At 36.6% G+C, this 9,944-nt stretch overlaps 1 non-coding gene across 1 annotated transcript; it reads left to right on the forward strand.

The window, feature by feature from the left end:
* Positions 1–1,811: 1,811 nt before the first annotated feature.
* LOC148563675 (small nucleolar RNA R71) lies at positions 1,812–1,919 on the forward strand. The gene has a single exon (XR_015884150.1). It is a non-coding gene; the product is annotated as a small nucleolar RNA R71 (small nucleolar RNA).
* Positions 1,920–9,944: the final 8,025 nt, after the last annotated feature.

Below are 9,944 nucleotides of genomic sequence, written 5' to 3' on the forward strand. Positions count from 1 at the left end.
CACATGATCATGAACCTAAGAAAAACATGATAAACAATAAAAATAAGAATTAGATAAACATTGGGTTGCCTCCCAACAAGCGCTTCTTTAATGTCAATAGCTTGACAGTGGGCTCTCATGGAGCCTCACAGATGTGCAGAGCTTTGTTGAGACTCTCCAACACCAAACTTAGAGTTTGGATATGGGAGTTCAACACCAAACTTAGAGTTTGGTTGTGGCCTCCCAACACCAAACTTAGAGTTTGATTGTGGGGGCTCTGGTTGACTCTGCTTGGAGAGAAGCTTTTTCTGCTTCCTCTCCATGGTTGCAGAGAGAGATCCTTGAGTTTTAAACACAAGGGAGTTCTCATTCCATTGAAGGAATATTTCACCTCTGTCAACATCAATCACAGCTCTTGCTGTGGCCAGGAAAGGTCTTCCTAGGATGATGGATTCATCCTCTTCCTTTCCAGTATCCAGGACTATGAAATCAGCAGGGATGTAAAGGCCTTCAACCTTTACTAACACGTCCTCTACTTGTCCATATGCCTGTTTTCTTGAGATGTCTACCATCTCTAGTGAGATTTTAGCAGCCTGCACCCCATAGATTCCCAGTTTCTCTATTACAGAGAGGGGCATGAGGTTTATCCCTGAACCAAGGTCACACAGAGCCTTAAAGATCATGGTGCCTATGGTGCAGGGTATTATGAACTTTCCAGGATCCTGTCTCTTCTGAGGCAATGTCAGTTGATCCAGATCACTTAGTTCATTGATGAACAAGGGAGGTTCAACTTCCCAAGCATCAATGCCAAACAATTTGGCATTCAGCTTCATGATTGCACCAAGAAACTTGGCAGTTTGCTCTTCAGTAACATCCTCATTCTCTTCAGAAGAGGAATACTCATCAGAGCTCATGAAGGGCATAAGGAGGTTCAATGGGATCTCTATGGTCTCTAGATGGGCCTCAGAGTCCTTTGGTTCCTCAGAGGGAAGCTCCTTATTAATCATTGGACGTCCCAGGAGGTCTTCCTCTTTGGGATTCACGTCCTCTCCTCTCCTCACAGGTTCGGCCATGGCGCTTATGTCAATGGCCTTGCACTCTCCTTTTGGATTCTCTTCTGTATTGCTTGGGAGAGTACTAGGAGGGATTTCAGTGATCCTTTTGCTCAGCTGGCCCACTTGTGCTTCCAGATTTCTAATGGAAGATCTTGTTTCATTCATGAAACTTACAGTGGCCTTAGATAGATCAGAGACTAAGTTTGCTAAATTAGAAGTATTTTGTTCAGAGTTCTCTGTCTGTTGCTGAATGGATGATGGAAAAGGTTTGCTATTGCTAAACCTGATTCTTCCACCATTATTAAAGCCTTGTTGAGGCTTTTGATCCTTCCATGAGAAATTTGGATGATTTCTCCATGATGAGTTATAGGTGTTTCCATAAGGTTCACCTAAATAATTTTCCTCTGCTATTGCAGGGTTCTCAGGATCATAAGCTTCTTCTTCATAAGAAGCCTCTTGAGTACTGTTGGATGCAGCTTGCATTCCATGCAGACTCTGAGAGATCATATTGACTTGCTGAGTCAATATTTTATTCTGAGCCAATATGGCATTCAGAGTATCAACTTCAAGAACTCCCTTCTTCATAGGCGTCCCATTACTCACAGGATTCCTTTCAGAAGTGTACATGAACTGGTTATTAGCAACCATGTCAATGAGTTCTTGAGCTTCTGCAGGCGTTTTCTTTAGGTGAATGGATCCACCTGCAGAAGTGTCCAGTGACATCTTTGATAGCTCAGATAAACCATCATAGAATATATCCAGGATGGTCCATTCTGAAAGCATGTCAGAAGGACACTTTTTGGTCAACTGTTTGTATCTTTCCCAAGCTTCATAGAGGGATTCACCTTCTTTCTGTCTGAAGGTTTGAACATCAGCTCTAAGCTTGCTCAGCTTTTGAGGAGGAAAGTACTTGGCTAAGAAAGCCGTGACCAGCTTATCCCAAGAGTTCAGGCTGTCTTTGGGTTGAGAATCCAACCATAATCTAGCTCTGTCTCTTACAGCAAAAGGGAAAAGCATGAGCCTGTAGACTTCAGGATTTACTCCATTAGTCTTAACAGTATCACATATCTGCAAGAACTCAGTTAAGAACTGAAAAGGATCTTCAGATGGAAGTCCATGAAACTTGCAGTTCTGCTGCATCAGAGAAACTAACTGAGGTTTCAGCTCAAAGTTGTTTGCTCCAATGGCAGGAATGGAGATGCTTCTTCCATGTAAATTGGAATTAGGTGCAGTAAAGTCACCAAGCATCTTCCTTATATTATTATTATTTTCGGCTGCCATCTCCTCTTCCTGTTCGAAAATTTCTGAAAGGTTATTTCTGGATTATTGTAATTTAGCTTCTCTTAAATTTTTTTTTTCAGAGTCCTTTCAGGTTCTGGATCTGCTTCCACAAGAATGTTCTTATCCTTGCTCCTGCTCATATGACAAAGAAGAAGGCACAGAAAAATAATAATAATAATAGAGATCCTTTATACCACAGTATAGGGATCCCTGTGTGAGTAGAAGAAGAGGGGGAGACAAATAATGTAATATAATGGAAGAAACACAACTGTCAGGATGGCAGAGATGTGAGATGAGATGTTAGGATATGAATGAATAAATAGAATAAGATGGGGGAGGGAGAATTTTCGAAAATAATTTTTGAAAAAGAGTTAGTGATTTTTGAAAATAGTTTTTGAAAAATGTTAGTATATTTTTTTTTTCGAAAAATTTTTTTTTTTAAATAAAAAAATAAAAATAATTAGTTAATAAAAAAGAAATTTTTGAAAAAGAGGGAAGATATTTTCGAAAATTAGAGAGAGAGAGAGTTAGTTAGGTAGTTTTGAAAAAGTTAAGAAACAAACAAAAAGTTAGTTAGTTAGTTGAAACAAATTTTGAAAAGATAAGAAGTTAGGAAGTTAGAAAAGATATTTTGAAATCAAATTTTTGAAAAAGATAAGATAAGAAGATATTTTTGAAAAGATATGATTGAAATTAGTTTTGAAAAAGATTTGATTTTTTTAAATCACAATTAATGACTTGATTCACAAGAAATCACAAGATATGATTCTAGAACTCAAAGTTTGAATCTTTCTTAACAAGCAAGTAACAAACTTGAAATTTTTGAATCAAAACATTAATTGTTTATGTTATTTTCGAAAATTTGAAGAAAAAGAAAAAAAAATAAGAAAAAGATTTTTGAAAAATATTTTTGGAATTTTCGAAAATAACTAAGAAATTTGAAAAAGGATTTGATTTTAAAAAAAAAAAGATTTTGAAAAAGATAAGATTTTCAAATTGAAAATTTGATTTGACTCATAAGAAACAACTTGATTTTAAAAACTTTTGAAAAAGTCAATCCAAATTTTCGAATTTGATGAGAGAAAAAGGGAAAGATATTTTTTTTTATTTTTGAATTTTTATGATGAGAGAGAAAAACAAGAAAAATGATGCAATGCATGGCAATTTTAGATCAAAACTATGAATGTGTGCAAGAATGCTATGAATGTCAAGATGAACACCAAGAACACCGTGAATATCATGATGAACATCAAGAACATATTTTTGAAAAATTTTATATGCAGAGAAAACATGCAAGACACCAAACTTAGAAATCTTTCATGTTTAGACTCTAATAAATAAAAAATGTACATGTAAAACAAGAAAAGACACCAAACAAGAAAAACATCAAGATCAAACAAGAAGACTGACAAAGAACAACTTGAAGATCATGAAGAACACTATGAATGCATGAAATTTTCGAAAAATGCAAGATGCACATGCAATTGACACCAAACTTATAACATGACACATGACTCAAACAAGAAACACAAAAATATTTTTGATTTTTATGATTTTCTAATTTTTTTTTGTATTTTTATTTTATTTATTTATTTTTTTTTTTTTCGAAAATTATTTAGAAAAAAAAGAAAAATAAGGATTCAAAATTTTTAATATGAATTCCAGGAATCTTATGCTCTAAAGCTCCAATCAAAGGGTCAGGCATGGCTTAATAGCCAGCCAAGCTTTAGCATATAATTACATGGACTGGAGTGATTAGTTGAATACCAATCCCAAAGCAGTTTGGGTATGGCTTTACAGCCAGATAGGATTCAACATGTTTCATGAAACACTAGAATTCATTCTTAAAAATCTTGAAGCCATAGAATAATTTATTTTTGAAAACATTATTTTTATTATTTTATTTTATTTTTTTTTATTTTTTTTTTCGAAAACAAAAGAAAAATTTTTGAAAGCTTTTTGAAAAATTTTTGAAAACAAAACAAAAAGAAAATTACCTAATCTGAGCAACAAGATGAACCGTCAGTTGTCCAAACTCGAACAATCCCCGGCAACGGCGCCAAAAACTTGGTGCACGAAATTGTGATGTCCAGGCTCGAACAATCCCCGGCAACGGCGCCAAAAACTTGGTGCTCTGATCTTAATTCATAATTGTCACAACTTCGATACAACTAACCAGCAAGTGCACTGGGTCGTCCAAGTAATACCTTACGTGAGTAAGGGTCGAATCCCACGGAGATTGTTGGTATGGAGCAAGCTATGGTCACCTTGTAAATCTCAGTCAGGCGGATATAAAGTGATAATGGAGTTTTCGAATAATAAATAATAGAATAGGGATAGAGGTACTTATGTAAATCATTGGTAGGAATTTCAGATAAGCGAATGGAGATGCTTTTCGTTCCTCTGAACCTCTGCTTTCCTGCTATCTTCATCCAGTCAGTCTTACTCCTTTCCATGGCTGGCTTTATGCAAGGGCATCACCGTTGTCAGTGGCTACATCCCCTCCTCTCAGTGAATAATATGCTCACGCACCCTGTCACAGCACGGCTATTCATCTGTCGGTTCTCGATCATGCTGGAATAGGATTCACCCTCCTTTTGCGTCTGTCACTAACGCCCAACAATCGCGAGTTTGAAGCTCGTCACAGTCATTCAATCATTGAATCATACTCAGAATACCACAGACAAGGTTTAGACCTTCCGGATTCTCTTGAATGCCGCCATCATTCTAGCTTATGCCACGAAGATTCTGGTTAGGAGATCTAAGAGATATTCATTCTAGCTTAATTCATGTAGAACAGAAGTGTTTGTCAGGCACGCGTTCATAAGGGGGAAGGATGATGAGCGTCACACATAATCATCACCTTCATCACGTTCTTGGGTGCGAATGGATATCTTAGAAGCGAAATAAGAAGAATTGAATAGAAAACAGTAGTACTTTGCATTAATCTTTGAGGAACAGCAGAGCTCCACACCTTAATCTATGGAGTGTAGAAACTCTACCGTTGAAAAATACATAAGTGAAGGTCCAGGCATGGCCGAGATGGCCAGCCCCCTAAACGAGATCAATAGTCTCCTAAGATGAACAATGGATTAAAATTGAGACCAAAGATGCCTAATACAATAGTAAGAGGTCCTATTTATAATAAACTAGCTACTAGGGTTTACATGAGTAAGTATTTGATGTATAAATCCACTTTCGGGGCCCACTTGGTGTGTGTTTGGGCTGAGCTTAAGTGTTACACGTGCAGAGGCCATTTGTGGAGTTGAACGCCAGTTTTTGTGCCAGTTTGGGCGTTCAACTCTGGTTTTGGATCCTTTTCTGGCGTTGGACGCCAGATTTGGGTAGAAAGCTGGCGTTGAACGCCAGTTTACGTCATCTATTCTTGGCCAAAGTATGGACTAGTATACATTTCTGGAAAGCCCTGGATGTCTACTTTCCAACGCAATTGGAAGCGCGCCATTTCGAGTTCTGTAGCTCCAGAAAATCCACTTTGAGTGCAGGGAGGTCAAAATCCAACAGCATCAGCAGTCCTTTTTCAACCTCTGAATCTGATTTCTGCTCAAGTCCCTCAATTTCAGCCAGAAAATACCTGAAATCACAGAAAAACACACAAACTCATAATAAAGTCCAGAAATGTGAATTTAACACAAAATCTATTAAAAACATCCCTAAAAGTAACTAGATCCTACTAAAAACATACTAAAAACAATGTCAAAAAGCGTATAAATTATCCGCTCATCAATCATCATCACTAACTTCATCAAGTATCGGATCAACTGTTCCATCTTCACCTGTACTTGTATCATGCTCATCATTTTGTTCAACTCTACCATCTTCTACCATAAGTATAGAGGGAGTAATATCCAAGTCAGAAAAATTATCACTAGGCTAAACCATTAGCTTCTCCGCATTATCAATATCCTTCAATATGTGGTCTTCAACATAGATAACATCTCTACTCCGAATTACCTTATTGCTAACAGGATTATAAAACTTGTCACCAAACTCATCCATACCATAGCCAATAAAAATACACTGCCTAATCTTTATATCAAGCTTGGATCTCTCATCTTTGGGAATATGAATAAAGGCTTTACATCCAAAGACTCTTAAATGATAATAAGAAACATCTTTACCTAACCGTGCCTTTTCTGACACTTCAAATTGCAAAGAAACACATGGTGTCTGGTTCAAGACATAAACAACAGTGCTCAAAGCTTCACCCCAAAAAGATTTTGCCAATTCAAACTATGACAATAAGCACCTAACTCTTTCAACCAATGTTCTGTTCATCCTTTCAGCCAAGCCATTCAACTGAGGAGTCTTCGGAGGAGTCTTTTGATGTCTTATACCATGCTCTTTACAATAAACATCAAATGGACCTGAGTACTCACCACCATTGTCAGTACGAATGCATTTCAACTTCTTCCCAGTTTCTCTTTCAATAGAAGCTTGAAACTACTTGAAAACATTCAAAACTTGATCTTTGGTTTTCAAAGTGTAAACCCATAATTTTCTAGAATGGTCATCAATAAAGGTTACAAAATAGATAGACCCTCTAAGTGTTCTTTTCTTCATCGGCCCACATACATCGGAATGCACTAAGTCACGTATCTCCGGCTTCCTTGAAAGTGGATGGCTCTTAAAAGAAATCTTGTTTTGTTTTCCAGCAAAGCAATGGTTGCACTTTTGCATAGCAACCTTGCAAACAGATAAAATATTCCTCTTGGATAACATATTCATGTCTTTCTCACTCATATGACATAATCTCTTATGCCATAAATCAGTTCCATCAACAAATTCAGCAGCATTAACAACATCTTTCACAATCTTTGCTTGAGTTAAATAAAGAGTAGAGTGTCGTGTACCTCTAGCAACAACCATGGAACCTTTGGTGAGCTTCCAACTATCACGAGAGAATGAACTATCAAAGTCTTCATCACACAACTTACCAACATAAAATAAGTTCAATTGAATATCTGGAACATGCTTCACACGCTTCAAAGTCAACTTGGTACCGTTGGAAGTTTCTAAGCAAACATGTCCAACACCGGCACATTTTGCAACACCTTGATGAGCCATTTTTACATCACCAAAATCACTAGGAGTATAAGATGTAAACAAATACCTCCTAGATGTAACATGAATAGAAGCACCACTATCAATCACCCAATTGGTGCTATTATCAACAAGGTTAACAAATTCAAACTCCTCAACAAAAAGAAAATCATCATGAGTTACATTAACCTTGTCTTCATTACTACTATCATTTTTATTTTTGCTCTTGTCTTTACTTGCCTTGGCTTTCTCCTTCTTTAGCTGCCAACAAAATTTCTTTACATGTTCTTTTTTACCACAATGATGACACTCAATATTTTTATACTTTCCTCGAGACTTGCTTTTGCTTTGATCTCTACTTTTAGGACCTTGACTTTTATTTTTCCTCCTAGACTCAAAAACAAGAACATCTGAATATGTAGTCGATGTACCTTGTGAATTTCTTCTCATTTCTTCATTTAAAATACTGCTTTTGGCAAGATCCATAGAGATTACACCATCAGGAGCAGAATCGGACAACGACATTCTGAGAATTTTCCACGAGCCTGGTAAGGAGTCAAGAAGTAACAATCCTTGAACCTCTTTATCAAAATTGATACCCGTAGAAGATAACTGATTCATTATTCCTTGAAAGTTATTCAAGTGATCTGTCATTAATGTCCCATCGGTATTATTTCAAAGTCAACAACTGCTTGATCAAAAATATCATGTTATTCCCAGTTTTCTGAGCACACAACTGTTCAAGTTTAATCCAAAAGGTCCGAGCATGTGTCTCTCCAATAACATGGTTCAACACATTATCGTCAACCCACTGCCTAATATATCCACAAACTTGTCTATGCAACAAAGTCCAATCGTCATTAGATTTATCATTAGGCTTCTCTGTACCGAAAATTGGTTGATGAAAATTATTGACATAAAGCAAATCTTTCATCTTTGACTTCCATAAATAATAATTAGGACCATTAAGAGTAACCATCCTACTAGTATTAGTATTAGCTTCCATTGTTCACAGAATCACAAGCTCAGAAAAATACCAACAAGCTTTGATGCCATTATGAAAGAGCCCAGTAGCGAAAACAACACAAATATCTAACACAAGAACAATATGGAAGCACTCACAACACAATATGGCAGCAACTATGAACAAGCAAATATAGCAAGTAAATCAATAACAAGAACACACCAAGATTTTAACGTGGAAATCTCCCTCAATATGAGAGGTAAAAATCATGAGTCGTCCAAACTAATGAAATAGCTCCACTATAATCAAATGAGGTACAAGACAGTCTCAAACAAAGCACAAATCGTGCATATAACCAGCCATAACATCAAAGCACCAAAGCTTACAAATGAGAAGTAAGAAGATGAAAATACCTAAAAAACAAAGCTACTGGTCGAAACATATTTCTTCCTCTGCAAACCACTAATCAAATCTTCACCGTTCAGAATGAAGACCAAGATGAGAAGAATCTGCAGTCCAAATTTCACGTCGATCCAAAGGTGAAAAAATGAGAAACTGCTGTTCAAAGATTACTGCTCTATGTAAAACCGGGAAACCTATTTTCTCTCTTGCGAAGCCAATTTCACCCACTGCATACTTCCAATCGACATCTCCACTGTCCAGGATTAAGAATAAGATGAGTGGAACATGCAGTTCAAACTTCAAGCCGATCCAACAATGAACGAATGAGAAATTGCTATTTGAAATTTACTGCTTTGCATAAACGAAAATTCTGTTTTTCCTCCCCTATCTCACTTTGATGGCTACACTCTCCACCTCTCAATGACCCCAAAATTTGATTAGAATTGTGACACAATGAGTGTAAAAGAGACACTCTAAATTGGGCTTAGGCCTCATAAAGAAGAGAAAAAAGCCCAACACTCACTGTCGCTCTCAATCCGCTGCTGCTGCCAGCCTGCCTCCGGCCTCGCTTCCTCGCTGCCCATCAGCCTCGCTCCCTCGCTGCCAGTCAACCTCGCGCCCTCGTGTCTAGCTTCGTTGACATCTGTCTCCCTTCGCATCTAGCCACTCCCCTGCTTTCAACCTCACAGGTTCGTCCACTCTCCGTCTCTTTTGACATTGGCTTTTTTTTAACATAATAAATTTGTGCCTTTGAAGATCTGATGGAATATAGAATTGATTTTGTGTGTGTTTGGAGTTATATTAATTATAATGTGTGCTAATAGAGTGATAGGGTTTGATAGATTAATTAATTATCTTTGTTAAGAAGTAATTATTATCTTGATGCTGTTTCTGATGTGCTTAGTGATTTGCAGTCTGTTTGTTAGTTTGTTTAATTCTAGTCTTCTTGCTTACTATTTTGCATTGTCTATTGGTTTGTTGTATTAAATCTGTAAATTAATAGATGGTGTCGTTCATAGGCCAATACTCTATATATATTTAGTTTTACTTTCATAATTTACAATTTTCAATCAATCAACAATCAATAATATTTCTTCATCTTCTTTTCTTTTTTTTTTCTTATTCTTTCACAATTTTATTATCTTTGCATACTCTTTATGTACTATTTCTGTTTTATTATTATTACTTTGTTGTATTAAATC

This window comes from Arachis ipaensis, chromosome B5, assembly GCF_059453495.1.
Source record: "Arachis ipaensis isolate K30076 ecotype BB chromosome B5, ASM5945349v1, whole genome shotgun sequence".
NCBI classification, from domain to species: domain Eukaryota; kingdom Viridiplantae; phylum Streptophyta; class Magnoliopsida; order Fabales; family Fabaceae; genus Arachis; species Arachis ipaensis.